Source organism: Mesoplodon densirostris, chromosome 4 (genome assembly GCF_025265405.1).
Source record: "Mesoplodon densirostris isolate mMesDen1 chromosome 4, mMesDen1 primary haplotype, whole genome shotgun sequence".
In the NCBI taxonomy this organism is placed as follows: domain Eukaryota; kingdom Metazoa; phylum Chordata; class Mammalia; order Artiodactyla; family Ziphiidae; genus Mesoplodon; species Mesoplodon densirostris.
Genome location: NC_082664.1, coordinates 94,228,616 through 94,245,359, shown reverse-complemented (window position 1 = coordinate 94,245,359; position 16,744 = coordinate 94,228,616). Strand labels below are relative to the sequence as shown.

Sequence of the window (16,744 nt, the reverse complement as noted above, 5' to 3'; positions counted from 1 at the left end):
CAGTCTTACATTTAGGTCTTTAATCTATTTTGAGTTTATGTTTGTATATAGTGTTACAGAATATTCTTATTTCATTCTTTTACATGCAGTTGTCTAGTTTTCCCGGCACCACTTATTGAAGAGGCTGTCTTTCCTCCATTGTATACTCTTGCTTCCTTTGTTGTAGATTAATTGACCATAATTGTATGGGTATACTTCTGGGCTTTCTGTCCTCTTCCATTGATCTATATTTCTGTTTTTGTACCAGTACCAAACTGTTTTGATGACTGTAGCTTTGTAGTATAGTCTGAAATCAGGGAGACTGATTCCTCCAGCTCAATTTTTCATTCTCAAGATTACTTTGGCTATTCAGGGTCTTTCATGTTTCCATACAAAGTTTAAGATTTTTTATTCTAGTTCTGTGAAAAAATGCCATTGGTAATTTGATAGGGATTACATTAAATCTGTAGATTGCCTTGGGTAATATAGTCATTATGACAATGTTGGTTCTTCCGATCCAAAAACATGGTATATCTTTTCATCTATTTGTGTCATCTTTGATTTCTTTCATCAGCATCTTACAGTTTTCAGAGTACAGGTCTTTTGCCTCCTCAGGTAGGTTTATTCCTAGGTATTTTATCCTTTTTGACGTGATGGTAAATGGGATTGTTTCCTTAATTTCTCTTTCTGATCTTTCATTGTTAGTGTATAGAAATGCAACAGATTTCTGCATTAATTTTACATATTAATGTAAATTTATAATGCAAAATTCTGCATATTAATTTTGTATCCTGCAACATTACCAAATTCATTGATGAGCTCTAGCAGTTTTCTGATAGCGTCTTTAGGATTTTCTATGTATAGTATCATGTCATCTGCAAACAGTGCCAGTTTTACTTCTTCTTTTCCAGTTTGGTTTCCTTTTATTTCTTTTTCTTCTCTGATTACTGTGGTTAGGACTTCCAATACTATGTTGAATAAAAGTGGTGAGAGTGAGTGAACATCCTCGTCTTGTTTCTGACATTAGAGGAAATGCTTTCAGCTTTTCACCATTGAGTATGATGTTAGCTGTGAGATTGTCATATATGGCCTATATTATGTTGAGGTATGTTCCCTCTATGCCCACTTTCTGGACAGTTTTTATCATAAACAGATGTTGAATTTTATCAAAAGCTTTTTCTGCATCTATTGAGATGATCATATGGTTTTTATTCTTCAGTTTGTTAATGTGGTGTTTCACATTGATTGATTTGTGGATATTGAAAAGTCCTTGCATCCCTGGGATAAATCCCACTTGAACATCGTGTATAATCCTTTTAATGTATTGTTGGAATAGGTTTGCTAGTATTTTGTTGAGGATTTTTGTGGCTATGTTCATCAGTGATATTGTCCTATAATTTTTTATGTGTGGTATCTTTCTCTGCTTTTGGTATCAGGGAATGGTGGCCTCATAGAATGAGTTCAGAAGTGTTCCTTCCTCTGCAATTTTTTAGAATAGTGTCAGAAGGATAGGTGTTAGCTCTTCTTTAAATGTTTGATGGAATTGTCCTGTGAAGCCATCTGGTCCTGGACTTTTGTCTGTTGGAAGTTTTTAAATCACAGGTTCAATTTCAATTCTTGTAATTGGTCTGTTTATATTTTCTATTTCTTCCTGGTTCAGTCTTGGGAGATTGTACCTTTCTAAGAATTTGTCCATTTCTTCCAGGTTGTCCATTTTATTGGCATATAGTTCCTTGTAGTAGTCTCTTAAGATCCTTTGTATTTCTGTGGTGTCTGTTGTAACATCTCTTTTTTCATTTCTAATTTTATTAATTTGAGCCATTTCTCTTTTGTTTCTTGATGAGTCTGGTTAAACATTTATCAATTTTGTTTATCTTTTCAGACAACCAGGTTTTGCTTTCATTGATCTTTTCTATTGTTTGCTTAGTCTATATTTCATTTATTTCTGCTCTGATCTTTATGATTTCTTTCCTTCTACTAACTTTGGGTTTTGTTTGTTCTTCTTTCTCTAGTTGCTTTAGGTGTAAGGTTAGGTTGTTTATTTGAGATTTTTCTTGTTTCCTAAGGTAAGCTTGTATTGCTATAAATGTTCCTGTTAGAACTACTTTTGCTGCCTCCCATAGGTTTTGGATCATCGTGTTTTCATTTCATTTGTCTCTAGGTATTTTTTGATTTCCTCTTTAATTTCTTCAGTGACCCATTGGCTCTTTAGTAGCATAGTTTTTAGCCTCTGCCTGTTTGTGTTTTTTGCAGTTTTTCTCTTGGAGTTGATTTCTAGTCTCATAGTGTGGCAGTTGGAAAAGATGCTTGATATGATTTCAACTTTCTTAAATTTACCAAAGCCTTCTTTGTGGCCCAGCATGTGATCAATCCTAGAGAATCTTCCATGTGTACTTGAAAAAGTGTATTCTGCTACTTTCAGATAAAATGCTCTATAAATATCAATTAAGTCCATCTGGCCTAATGTGTCATTTAAGTCCTTTGTTTCCTTTTTGATCTTCTGTCTGGATAATCTCTCCATTGATGTAATGTGGTGTTAAAGTCCCCCACTATTATTGTGTTACTGTCAACTTCTCCTTTTATGTCTATGTTAACAATTACCTTTTATATTGAGATGCTCCTGTGTTGGGTGCATATAAATTTACAGTTGTTATATCTTCTTCTTGGATTGATCCCCTGATCATTATGAAGTAATCTTTTTGTCTCTTGTCATAGTCTTTATTTTAAAGTCTATTTTGTCTGATATGAGTATTGCTACTCCAGCTTTCTTTTGATTTCCATTTGCATGTAATAACTTTTTCCATCCCCTCACTTTTAGGCTGTATGTGTCTCTAGATGCGAAGTGGAGCTTTTGTAGCCAGCATATATATAGTCTTGTTTTTTATCCATTCAGCCAATATTTATCTTTTGGTTGGAGCATTTAATCCATTTACATTTAAGGTAATTATCAATATGTATGTTCTCACTGAAATTTTGTTAATTGTTTTGGATTTATTTTTGTCAGTCTCTTTTTCTTCCTTTCCTCTTTTTTTCTCTTCTCATTTGATTTGATGACTTCCTTTAATGTTGTGTTTGGATTTCTTTTTCTTATTTGTGTTATGTCTATTATAGATTTTTGGTTTGTGGTTACCATGAGGTTTTGACATAGCAGTCTATATCTATCTATCTATCTATCTATCTACCTATCTATGTATCTATATCAGTCTCTCTCTCTCTATATATATATATATATGTATATATATATGTGTGTGTGTGTGTGTGTGTGTGTGTTAAGTTGTTGATCTCTTAATTTCAAATGCATTTCAAATATCCTGCATTTGTACTCTCCTCTCATGATTATTGGCTTAGGTATCATATTTGTATATGGATGATTTCCTATCTTTACTGTATATTTGCCTTTACTGGTGAACTTTCCCATTTCATAATTTTCTTGTATCTAGTTGTGGTCTTTTATTTTCAGCCTAGAGAAGTTCCTTTAGCATTTGTTGTAAAGCTGGTTTGGTGCTACTGAATTCTTTTAGCTTTTGCTTGTCTGTAAAGCATTTGATTTCTCCTTCGAATCTGAATGAGAACCTTGCTGGGTAGAGTATTCTTGGTTGTAGGTTCTTCCCTTTCATCACTTTAAATATATCATGCCACTCCCTTCTGGCCTGCTGAGTTTTTCCTGAAAATTCAGCTTATAATCTTATGGGGATTCCCTTTTATGTTATTTGTTGCTTTTCCCTTGTTGCTTTTAATATTTTCTCTTTGTCTTCAATTTTTGTCAATTTGATTATTATATGTCTCAGCGTGTTCCTCCTTAGGTTTATCTAGGGAACTCTCTGTGCTTCTTGGACTTGGTTAACTGTTTCCTTTCCCATATTAGGGAAGTTTTCAGCTATTATCTCTTCAAATATTTTGTCAGGCCCTCTCTGAGTTACAAGAACTTTTTAACAAAGAGTTAGAAAATATAAAGAATAACCAAGCAGAGTTGATGAATACAGTAATTGAAATGAAAAATACACTAGAATAAGTCAATAGCAGAATAAATGAGGTAGAAGAATGAATCAATGAGCTGGAAGACAGAGTGGTGGAAATCACTGCCATGGAACAGAATAAAGAAAAAAAATAATGAAAGGAAATAAGGACAGTTTAAGGGACCTCTGGGGCAATGTCAAATGCACCAACATTTGCATTATAGGGGTCCCAGAAGGAGCAGATGGAGAGATTATTTTTAAGTAGGCACTTCTAAAACATAATTATTCCTAAAGAGTCCACCCAAAAGCTCTTATCTCACTTAATTTACTTATTAAAAATTTAATCATACCAAGTTATTTTTCTTGCTGACAAATTTGCAACAGACATAATATCTTATTTGACTTCTATTAAACCTAGGTACAAAGAAAAGTATTACACTTAATGTTGATGACTCTAAAGATGTGTCTATATTAATTAAACTGACAAACTTAAAATAACTTTAATAACCTTAATAGCTTTAAATCAGTTTAATACTGAGTGTCTCCCAGTTCACAGGAACCTGAAATTCATTTGGGTTAGTTTCTCTATATTTCTGAGAAATTTTATAAGTGCTAATTTCCTTTATGCCAATTAAGTAGAGCTCATTTACAAATTAATTTTGATAGTACCATCCAAAGGTAGAGAAATATATTTATAATGCACACATAGACATATAGATAGACACAACCAGTTATCTAATATCTTCATTTTAAAACTTAGTCATGAATCAGGTGTTACAATATAAAAATCACTAGAAGTGACCCTTGAGAAAAAGATAATCCAGGAAATAGAAAATATTTATTTCAAATTCTAAATATCTTTTTTATACTCACTTATTTAACAAATATTTACTGAACACCCATTATCTATCAGACACTGGTTTGTGGTACAAAATGCCATGGTAATGAAACACACTCCCATCCAAAAACAAAAAAAAACCACATCATATCTACCCCCATGGAGCTCACTTGAATTTACATTGCATCATAAAAATAAAAAGCACAATCTGACAAGAAAATGGAGCTGATAAAAAGTAGTTCTTAGGAATCGAGAATATGATGGGTGAGTAAATATCTTAGCAGAATGGTTAAGCAATAGACTGAATATGGATAAACAACAAACAGTTAGGAAGATCACAGCATTCAAAAGTAGAACAAAAATACAGAAAGGTTAACAATAGAGAAATGTTATGATATGGAAGATGAATTCAGATAGTCCATTCTTCACTACAAAAGGAATTCCGGAGAGAATATGAAGGAAAAGAGAGAGAGCAAAGAACACGTTACAAAATTGAATGAAAATTCAAGACTTCAGACTGAAATGACCCACCAAGGGCCATGAATGAATGAATGAATAAAGACCCACAGCTTAGTGAAACCTGTGAACTCGAAAGACTGAGAAAACTCTGAAAGTTTCAAAAAATAAAAGTTAAACAAACAGTTTATAAAGGGACTAGAAATCAGATTGGCATCAGATACATCATTTGGTGGCACGTGGTCCTAGAAGGAAGTGCAGAAATACCTACAAATGTCTGAGTGTAATGACATTAAACCAAAATATATACCAGTCAAAATATCATTCACATGCAAGTTTAAATAAAAATATCTTGGCATAAGCAAGAACTTCAAAGGTCTACTGGCTACAGACTCTCTCTGAAAGAATTACTGCAGCAAAATAAAAAAAGTGTCCAGAGGAAAGTGTGGGATATAAAAAAATTGATTAAATTCTACTCAACAATAAGGAGAAACAAGTTACTAATATGCACAACATATGCATGAATCTCAAATCATTATTCTAAGTGAAAGAAGCCAGACCCAAAGTCTGTGTATGGCATGGTTCCATTCATGTGGCATTCTGGAAAAGGTAAGAACTATAGGTACAGAAAACAAATCACTGGTTGCCAGTGACTGCAGTGAGAGGAAGGGTTGACTACATTGGGGCACAAGAGGATTATCTGGATAATGGAACTGTTCTATATCTTGATTGTGGTGCTGATTATACAACCATATTCTTTTCTCAAAATTCATAAGACTGGGCTTTTCTGGTGGTGTAGTGGTTAAGAATCCACCTGCCAAGTCAAGAGACACGGGTTCAAGCCCTGGTCCGGGAAGATCCCACATGCCGTGAAGCAGCTTAGCCCATGCACCAAAGCTACTGACCCTATGCTCTAAAGCCCATGAGCCACAACTATTGAAGTCCGCGCACCACAACTATTGAAGTCCGCGCACCACAACTATTGAAGCCCGCGTGCCTGGAGCCTATGCTCTGCAACAAGAGAATCCACCACAATGAGAAGCCCTCACACCACAACAAAAAGTAGCCCCCACTCGCCACAGCTAGAGAAAGCCCATGCGCAGCAGCGAAGACCCAACACAGCCAAAAATAAATAAATTAATAAAAAAAAGAATTCATAGGACTATATACCAAAAAGGGCAAAAAATAAAGCACTGTGTAAATTATACCTCATAAATAAATAAGTACATGCATATAAACACAAATACATTAGTGCTAATATGGGGGGTGAGAACAATGAAGACTAAGAAAACTAGTTAAGTGTATATTTAAATCTCAATGTTAAAAAATTTAAAAGCAATCTTGAACTAAAATCTTTAATGATTACAACATTGGAGGTGGTGAGAGGTAAAAGTTTAGTGAGAATAAAAGTAATTTACTGAGACTATTCCTTCATTTACATGGAGAATAGCGATATAAATATATTCTAAATGTTGATAAAAGATATGCTAAATATTTTTAGATTAACCCCTAGAAGAATAGAAATGAAGTTTATAACTTCCAAAGCCAATAAAGAAAAGAGTAATAGAAAACAATGTAATAAGAAAGTAAAATAGACATAACTGAAAAGTTTGGTTAAAAGAGGAAAACTAAAATAAAATTGCAAAAATAATTTCAGACACATTAGTCATCATAATAAATAAGAATATGTTAAATTTTCATATTATAAGACAGACCCTAAGAACTGATTAGAATTAAACATAAATGTTCACAAGTAAAGATCCAGCTATATGCTGCTTGCAAAAGACAGACCTAAAATTAAATGACACAATATGATCATCTTGTGAGATACAAAAAAAAATATAATAGTTAACGTGATTTAATATTCATTTTTAATAGAAGATGAAATAAATGTAGTTTGGTGAGACTTAGAGGAAAACTTCATTAATTTGATTGAGGGCAATACCACAAGCCTGTAGAACATCCTCCTTAATGGTGATACACTAAAAATAGAGTCACTGCTCAATTCAATATTGTTATTGCAGGTTTTAGTCAATATAAGAAGAGAAAAAAGAGAAAATTTTATATGATGACACCTGTAGAGCTAAAGGTGACAGCTAATCTCAGTCTAATACTTGCTTCTATCAAGATTCTCTTTGCCTATTAAATGACTTTTTATTTCAATAATTACATGAGTGCATTGTTCTAAACAGTTTTCTTCCTGACTTCTTGTTCACATGTGTTAAATTAGCTGTTGAAAATCTATTGGTGCTCACTACACATCAGCCTGCCTTCCATCAGCCAGCAACTGTATCTTGGTTGAATGGCTGCCAGAACTCACTTTGCCCACATGTGGAGGGCCAGAATTAATACCCTCTGAGGGTAATTCCTTAACTGATGACTGATGAGAGAGAGTTAATAAATGCCACAACTTCCCTCCACTTCCCATCCTTGGCTAGGATAATTCAGAGGCATGTATTTTGCACTTTTTTCCAGAGTTTGTTTCCCTACGGGATTATGACCCAGTCACCCACTGTGGTAGCTGGCTTGATACTGCATCTTTCATTGGCTATTTTACTTTTCCTGTATCATTTGCCTCTCTAACCCATGTTCCTTGTTTCTCCCAATAACCTGCTTACACTGGAATCCTTGGTACAGAGTCTGCTCCTGGGGAATGTGAGCTATGCATAGGCATAAATGATAATAATCATTGGTATTTAAATGCTTTTTATTTGCTTAACTTTTTTAATGCTAGCAGAGTCTGCAACTTATTTTCAAAATAATTTAACTGAGTAAATAAAGAGAAAGCAAATGTGGCAAAATGTTGAAAAGACATAGAGTTATTCCATTTTGATAGTTCTACAACATTTCTTAAGTTTTTAATTTTTCAAGATAAAAAGTTGGAGAACATGCTGGATGACTTCTGGTTTGAAGATGGCAGCATAAAAGTGACATTTCCCTCTTCATGGAAGTCATTCAAAATCAACAAGAAGAAGAACAAGCAATTGAAATTTCACTTTCAAAAGAGAAATTGGGAGATAAACAAAATTCAATACCACAAAACAGGTAGAAGGACTTCTGAAAAGAAGAAGAAAAATAAGGAGGGAGGAGCAAAGGAACAGGAAAAACAAATGGCAGGTGAAGGACATTCTCCGGAGGAATGATACCATGGAATAGGAGTAAAATATAACTAAATGTTTTACTACACATTTAAAAACTTACTGATGTGCTTCTGTGAATGAAAACCACAGAGAATAAAAGCAAAAGCTTAGTGAAGAGTCCTACTGAAAAAATGTGAAAAAGATAGCCATCAAGAGATATGAAGGTGAAACTGGAAGAAATCCAAGAGAGAATAAGACACTGATGAAAAAAAGATAGTAAGGATAGAAGGAAAGGAGAAAATGAGCAAAATGGAAATCAAGAAAAAGTTTTAAATGTTAGAGAAAATGATGGTTAAAATAGGCAAAGAAACTCTATAAAATTGAAGCCCCCAAAGAGGCAAAACCAAAATAATAAAAAGAAACACATATTTTTAAATATTATTTTATTTTATTTTATTTTATTTATGTATTTATTATTATTCTTTCTTTGTGGTACGCGGGCCTCTCACTGTTGTGGCCTCTCCCATTGCAGAGCACAGGCTCCGGACGTGCAGGCTCAGCGGCCATGGCTCACGGGCCCAGCTGCTCCGCGGCATGTGGGATCCTCCCGGACCAGGACATGAACCCGTGTTCCCTGCATCGGCAGGCGGACTCTCAACCACTGCGCCACCAGGGAAGCCCTATAATTTTATTTTTAAATATAGTTTTCAAAAATAGTTTTCAGAATGGAACTTCTTTAGACTCTTTCATTTGTAGAGTCTAAAGTGCAATGAGGCTTGATAGGAATTTCTGTTTCAGCTGCACCTTAAGAAGGATTGTCTTCTTTTTTAAAATAAAGCTCCCAGAGTAAGTACATCAAGGGAAGGCTATGAAACCAACCAGGACCCTGTGGAGCCTTCCCAGGAACAGACACCCCACGCTCTGACCCCTGTGTTCCCTGCCTCTTGTTTTAGGAAAGCTTTAGCTTCCTAGGCCTTCCCTGAGTTTCAAAGAGCACATTTAATCAGAGAAGTAAGAAAATGCATAAACAAAGGAAAGCAGTCAAACCAGACAAAATAATGATAGTTTAGCCATAAAACAAAGTTAAGGACCTTTAGTTCCCCCTCAAGGCCTACAGATAATATTCTGAACCACATCCTTGGGTAGTTTTGCAGATACTAAAACTCCCACCAGGTGGAAGAAGTTAATTGCATGCTGACCACAAGCACATAGACCCCAGGTGGGTTGGGACCAGAAGGTTGTTGATGTTAACCCCAGTAATACCACCCTATTACCTCACAACCAGCCAATCAGAAGAATGTCCACAAGCTGATCAGGCACCCTACAACACTCACCCCTAATGTTGCCTTTAAAAACCCTTCCCTGAAAGCCACCAGGGAATTCAGGTCTTTTGAGCATAAGCTGCCCATTCTACTTGCTTGGCCCTGCAATAAATGTCGTACTTTTCTTCACCACAGCCTGGTGTCAGCAGATTGGTTTTGCTGTGTGTCAGGCATTCAGACCCAAGTTTAGTTCAGTAACAACTGTGAGGAATTTCACAAAATACGTCATGATATTATAGACAAAAGAGAAATAAGGACTGGGTAATTTTGGATTTGTAACAACTGAGTAACAATATCCAAAGTTTGCTTTTAAGATATCATTGTTTTCTAGTGGTGAACCACAGGTTTATGTCCCTGCTACTCTTCTGTTCTGTACATTTCTTATTTTAATAAGGATATGGATTATATGTAAAAGAGATTAACCATCAACATAAAGCTGGAAGAGGTAGCCAACACAACAGAAAACAGAATCAGGAACCAAGAAGATCTCAACAATCAGCTGACTCAGACAAGATGAAATGTAATAGGAGTAAATGTGAAGCCCTACAGGTGGATTCAAAATTCCAACTATAAAGATAAACTTTGGAAGACATATGGCTACATAGTAACACACTTTTTAAAGACCCAATTAATTAATTTCAAGCACAATATGAATCAGTGTATGATTACCAAATAGCTAATGAAATCTTAAAGGCTGTATTTTAATAGGTGCAGCATGTCAAGGACACAAGAAGTAACCACTGGGCCTCCCTGGTGGCGCAAGTGGTTGAGAGTCCGCCTGCCGATGCAGGGGATACGGGTTCGTGCCCCGGTCTGGGAGGATCCCATGTGCCGCGGAGCGGCTGGGCCCGTGAGCCATGGCCGCTGAGCCTGCGCGTCCGGAGCCTGCGCGTCCGGAGCCTGTGCTCCGCAACGGGGGAGGCCGCAACAGTGAGAGGCCCGCATACCGCAAAAAAAAAAAAAAAAGAAGAAGTAACCACTCAATGTGCTTCTTGAACAGCACCTGGAGCATCATGTTCAAATAAGGACAAAAATAGTAAATGGACTATAAACCTAGCTATCATAATAATGACTATCTCTCTGTGGAGATGGAGTTTTACTAAGCATTTTCACTATCACGCTAAAGCTTCATAGTTTGCTTTAAGATTGATAGAATGGTTATCCCTGTTGTACAAATGAAGACCTTAAGAGGTTAAGTAACTTGTCAGTTTCTCACAATTAGTAAGTAATGGTGTTGAGACTTGAGATATAACAAGAATAATATTAAAAATTCAAACATACTGAATGCTCTGTCCTTTTTATGTCTGAAAATGTCTATTTCACTTTCACATTTAGCACATTTTTGCAGATCACATATTTCTATGTTGGCAGTGAGTTTTATTTTGGGTTTTTTTTTTGTCATTTAAAAATTTCATTTAGTTTCCATTGTTTCTGTTAATAAAATCTTATCATTTCTCCTTTGAAGATAATGTATCTTTTTTCTCTGGTTGTTTTAAGATTTTTCCCTTCGTCTCTAGTTTTTAGCAGTCTGAGTGTAATGTGCTTACGTGTGGTTTTATTTGTACTCTTTGGAATTTTCTAAATCTTTAAAAATCTGTGAGTTGATCTCTTTTATCAGTTTGGGGAAATTCTCCACCATTATCTCTTCAAATGCTGCTCTGCCCCAATCTTGCTGTCCTCTCCTTCAGAATTCCCATGTCTCTTATACGGTTTTGTTTTTTCCATTCTGTTTGCATGCGTGTGTGTGTGTGTGTGTGTGTGTGTGTGTGTGTGTTTCGGTTTGGATATTTTCTTTGGACTTCCTTCAACTTCATTAATCTTGTCTTCTCTTAAAAACATTCAATGAATTTTTAATTCCAGACATTGTATTTATGAGTTCCAGAATGCATCCTTTATTCATTTCACAGATCCTGATTATTGGTGAAATTTTTATCTATTTTGTTCATCTTTTCTTTTAATTTCTTGAGCATATTTATAATATTATTTTAAAGTCCTTTGTCTCTTGACTCAATTTGTGGGTCATCTGTGTGTCTGTTTCTATCATGCACTTGGCTTGGCTTGCAGTCTTTTATTGTACACTAAGCATTGGGTATTAAGTAACTGTAGAGCTTTAGATGGTATTATTGTCCACCAGAGATGGTTCTCCCTTTTTCCATTTATCATGAGGGACTGAATACCATGACTTAATCAGTGATTGAACTGGATCTCAGCTGGATTACAGTTTTGGTAAGATTAGCCCACCTCTAGTTCAGGCATGGTCATCGTGGGTTTTTAGTTAAGAACCTAGGTAGTCTCTATATCCTCAGCCATGAAATAGGAAGGGAGAGTTAATTCTGTGCTTTGAATGTTTTGAGGTTAACTCTTTAACCTCCAATAACACACATCATCAAAATCTGGCATATTGTCCTGAGGGGAAGACCAGCCAGGTATTTGTGAGATGTTGTCTCCTAGTCACTGTTTAAGAACTATAAGAGACTTTGTACAGCCTTTTAGAAGTTTCTGGCCCAGCCCTACCCCAGCCTTCCATACCACCGCAGAACTCTATAAATATCCCACAGTAAAAATTGGCTGCCATGTACATGGGGCTTGTCTTGATTTTACACCAGCCTATGTGACTGTTAAAGTTCTGATGGTTCATGTCTTCTCTAGTAGAGTAATTTTGCCTATGCCAAGCCTGATTCTCAGTAGTACCCCAAATCAGTAAATACTTTCAAGGGATGAAGATAAATGGAGATTGTCATCTCACAAAGGAAGGGCTCTTCCCTCTATGGAATTTTCACTTGTTCCCATTGTTTCCAATATCCTTAAAAATATCATTTTTGTAATAAAGAATACAATTTTGTAATTTACCCAGTTTTTTCTAGTTATTAAAGTGGAAACATTGGCCTGTAAGACCTACTACATCCTACTCAGAGCAAAAGCCTCACGTAGATTATTTTAAAAGCATCTTTATTCTTCTCACACACACAAAAAAAGAAATACCCAAAACAAAACCTCCTAGAAAAGTTAAAAATGAAACACTGGAAAAAGTTAATAATGGAAGAAGATATTCACTAAAAGAAAGCGGATATAGTAATATTCATATCAGACAAATTAAAGGAATAAAGCATTAAAAGGAATAGACTACCTACTGATAAACCATCCAACAGAAGGTGTAATAAGTCTGAAGATATATGTACCAAAAACTTTGCCTAGAAATATATAAAGCAAAAATGTTCAGACGATCTCAAGGACAAACTCACAGTTTTTCACTTAAAATCCACAATATTTTAATCCTCCCTTCTTAGATAATAATAGCTAAATCTGGCAAAAACAATTAGCAGATAATATCAGGAAAACATTAGTGATTATGACGTGTGTGTGTGTGTATGTGAGAGAGAGAGAGAGAGAGGCAGAGGGTGCATGCAACAAATCAAGACTTTACATTCAAGTGTAGGTACATGTGGAACATTTCCAAAAATTTTCCACATGCTAAGTCAAAAATGAAATATCAACAATATTTAGGTCCTATTAACCTTTCCACTGTCCCTCACCCCACTGATGTCCTTTCTTCCCTTCTTACCTAACGAAATACTGTGGTCAATAGTTATAGTTACTTCTTTGCATTCATCTTCAACTCCTTTTACAATTTGCCAAGTAACTAATTAAAAGTAATTAAAATAATTAAAAATAATTCTCCACCTTTCCCACATCTGAAAGTGTTCAGCTAAACATACATAGAGAAAGCATTCAACCATGCTAACTTGTCTCATTTTTAGTTCATAAGTACATAACTCAAATTGACCTTCTGTCAGGCAAACAGTTTTCCCTAGTCCTTTATTTCTACCACTCATGAAGACAACTATTTCCACCTTTTTTCTCTTCATATCTCCAACACTACATCCCCTATCCTCAATCTCAGATAGTGATTTTGCTTCTTATCTCAATGAGATAATTAAGGCAATGAGAACTTCCACAAACTCCCACCACTACATCTACCCAAATACCAACATAATTTCCCATATCCTCTGCTCTCCCTTCTGTGCTCCTTTTTAACGTGAACTTTGCCAAGCACTTCACAAACATAATTTCACTTACAACTCTAGTGATGCCTCTGAGATTGGTGTTCATGGTACCATTTTACAGCTGAGAACACAGGTTCAAAGTCACATAATTAGTAATTGTTGCAGCACTATGTTACCTACCACCTTATTACTCAAAAGGCAAATCCATGATAATGGTGTAGCATCACCAACATCTGTGATGTTATTAGGCCCCAGACCTAATAACAAATCAAAATTTGCATTTGTAAAAGATTCCCAGGTGTTTCTTATTTCCTTCAATATTTGAAGAACACTGCTATGTAGGCCATTCTGTTCTTTCCCATGGACTTTCCACTGTAATATAGTGGTACCAATTACTTCAAAATACAGTTCGTTCTTAGACCATATTGTAGTAGCACTCAGTCTTTCTCTCTAAGAAAATTTTATTAAGAATGACAGGTCTTCCCAAGGTACTAATTCAAACCTTCCATAAGTTCTATTCGTGTTTTGTGGTCTTAAAATGAAATTTCTGATAGTGTCCCTTCTTTTGGTATGATTGATTTGATTAAGTTTGGATTCAGTTAGTCTCAGCAGTCAGGATAGGAGCTTAGTGGTAGCAGAACAAAGAATTGGGGATTACCAGCCTTAGAAGAGCCAGTTCTTATTCTAATCATTCATTTTAACCATTAATTTCTCATTCACATAGAAATCTGGGTTTAATTAAAAGCAGAACTAAATTTTGCAAATTTGATCTTGCAATACGAACTTACTTTAAGGTATATTGTTAGTGGTGAATATTGAGAATCCACCCATGGAAGAGGTTTGAGAGCCTAGAACTTTTTTTTTTTCAATTATGGAATAAAATGCTAGTTTCTTTGTTTAGTACAGAAGTCTAACTTACAGTAACTATTCTGATGGAAAGATTTTGGTGAAAGGGTGGGGAACTGACACTGCGTCACTAGTACTTCTGCTAGCATTTTTCCCATTAGAGCACAGTGGCTCCAAACAAAGAGGAAATGATATGGGTGAACCACAGCACCCTTCATTTAACATGTACACTAAGAGGAAAACACAATGAGCTCTTGCAAAAGTTTTCTCCCTGCTACATTTGACCTCTCCACCCACATTTTGAAAGAAGCATATGCATTTCATATGTCATACATAACACTGACCTCACCAAAGTGTGAATTCTTTACCACTTTGATTTTATTATTTCAATGTGTTGAATTTTTAACTGACAGTACTGTGCTTTATTCCTTTATGGTAACAGGTAACAATGCATTCCTTGGCTTTTCTTTTCTCTATGATTTTCATACTGGTAGTGTTGGTTGGTTCATTCCTGGTTCATTTATGAAATTTATGATAATTTGAAATAATTAGGTTCATTAACACATTTATGACTTAAGGGGTAAAACCACATCACTCACATCATTTGTTAAGCAACTACAATATTTAAATGAACTCATAATTACCCATCAGTTATTTCAGTCATCCTCAAAGTTTTGAGTTCAATGTATTACTTCCTGACAGACACATAGTAAAGATCTGCTTACACTAGCATAGCCACTTCATCTTAATCTCTTTTGTTCTTTTTCTTCTTCGTATTCTTAAAACATTCCCTAAGGTAACCCTTTCCTGCAACCAGGGTGGTCTTCTCAAGGTCCTTCTCAAATGCCTTGTTACCCAACGTCACCCCTCTGTATACTCCATTGGCCTGAACTCTTTTTCGATGTCTGAACTCTTGCAAATCTGATCAGTTTTTAAGTGAGCCTTCTCTGATTACCTCATCCCACAAACAGTCTCGGTTTCATCCTTAAAGTTTTATTTCTGATACAATCTATTGGCGTCTTTATCTTGTATTAACTTTTCAATAGATGTTAGATTGTTCACAAGTATTACCTACATATGTTTTATCAACCTATCTGATTATAATTGGTTACTAAAGTCAGCCACTGTATCCTTTCAACCTCTCTTGAAATTTGTAGTGTTTTTTCACAGTCTGCAAAAAATATATCTTGAAGCAATGCATGAATAAATGAATAAATGGAAAATAGATTTAGGTTTAAGAAATCACATCTTTTTCCCACTTTATGGAGATAGATTAATCTATCCTTTCATACCTTAATTCATATAATTTAAAATAAGAAACATAATTTGAACAAACTAAAAAATGTCTTAAAGACCTCACTTAAACAAATAAGGAAGTTTAGACTCAACTGGAACGTGGGTCACTGGAGATTACATATATAGTTGTAGTCTAATGCATTACTTCATTGCCCAGAGCAAGCTGCAAATTCCATAATTATCTTCAAAGAGGGTAGATATTTAGTCCTACCATGAGCCTTGAAAGGATGAAAAGGTGAATACTTCTGAACAGCTCAATTAACCTGCTCTCCCTAGAGAAGCTCTGTGTAATGCAATGAATGATGTGTGCCTTATTCTTATTCTTTCCCTTTTACACTGAATGTAGTATATTGTATACATTGTATACATTCTTTCCCATTTACACTGAGTAGTATATTTTATATATTGTATACATTCAATCAAGTAATATACTCTCTTCACTGTTCTGCAACTTGCTTTCCTCACTTTATGATATGACCTGTAGATATCTTCACATCTGTATGGAGATCTTGCTCATTTATTTTTTACAGCTTATAGTATTCCATCAAATAGGAGTGCCATAGTTTTTTCAACAAGTACCTGACTGCTAAATGCACAGGTTGTTTATAATCTCTAAATTTTACATATTATGCTATAATCATTAAACCTGTACATATATTTTTTGTGCTTATGTAGGAGATTGTGTAGAATATATTCTCAGGAGAGGGATTGCTGAGTCAAAGAAAAGTGTCTGTATTATTGGTAGATACTGTCAGATTCTTCTCCATAATGGGTTGTATGCTTTTGAGCAAGTTTTAAAGTAGAAAAATTATATGGTTCATTACCTTTCTTGCCCATTCTAACTCCCAACTTAATCTAACTTTGGTTCCACTCAAAATTTTAAAATACAGGTTCCTTGCTAACTAGTTCTTTAATCTCTGTCAGAGATAAATGCCTACTTGCCTCCAGTATTTCAAGGTAGTATCTA

At 35.1% G+C, this 16,744-nt stretch overlaps 1 protein-coding gene across 5 annotated transcripts in view; it reads left to right on the top strand.

The window, feature by feature from the left end:
• FAM227B (family with sequence similarity 227 member B) overlaps positions 1-16,744 on the top strand; it is a 248,255-nt gene that overhangs the window by 186,242 nt on the left and 45,269 nt on the right. The window lies entirely within an intron of this gene.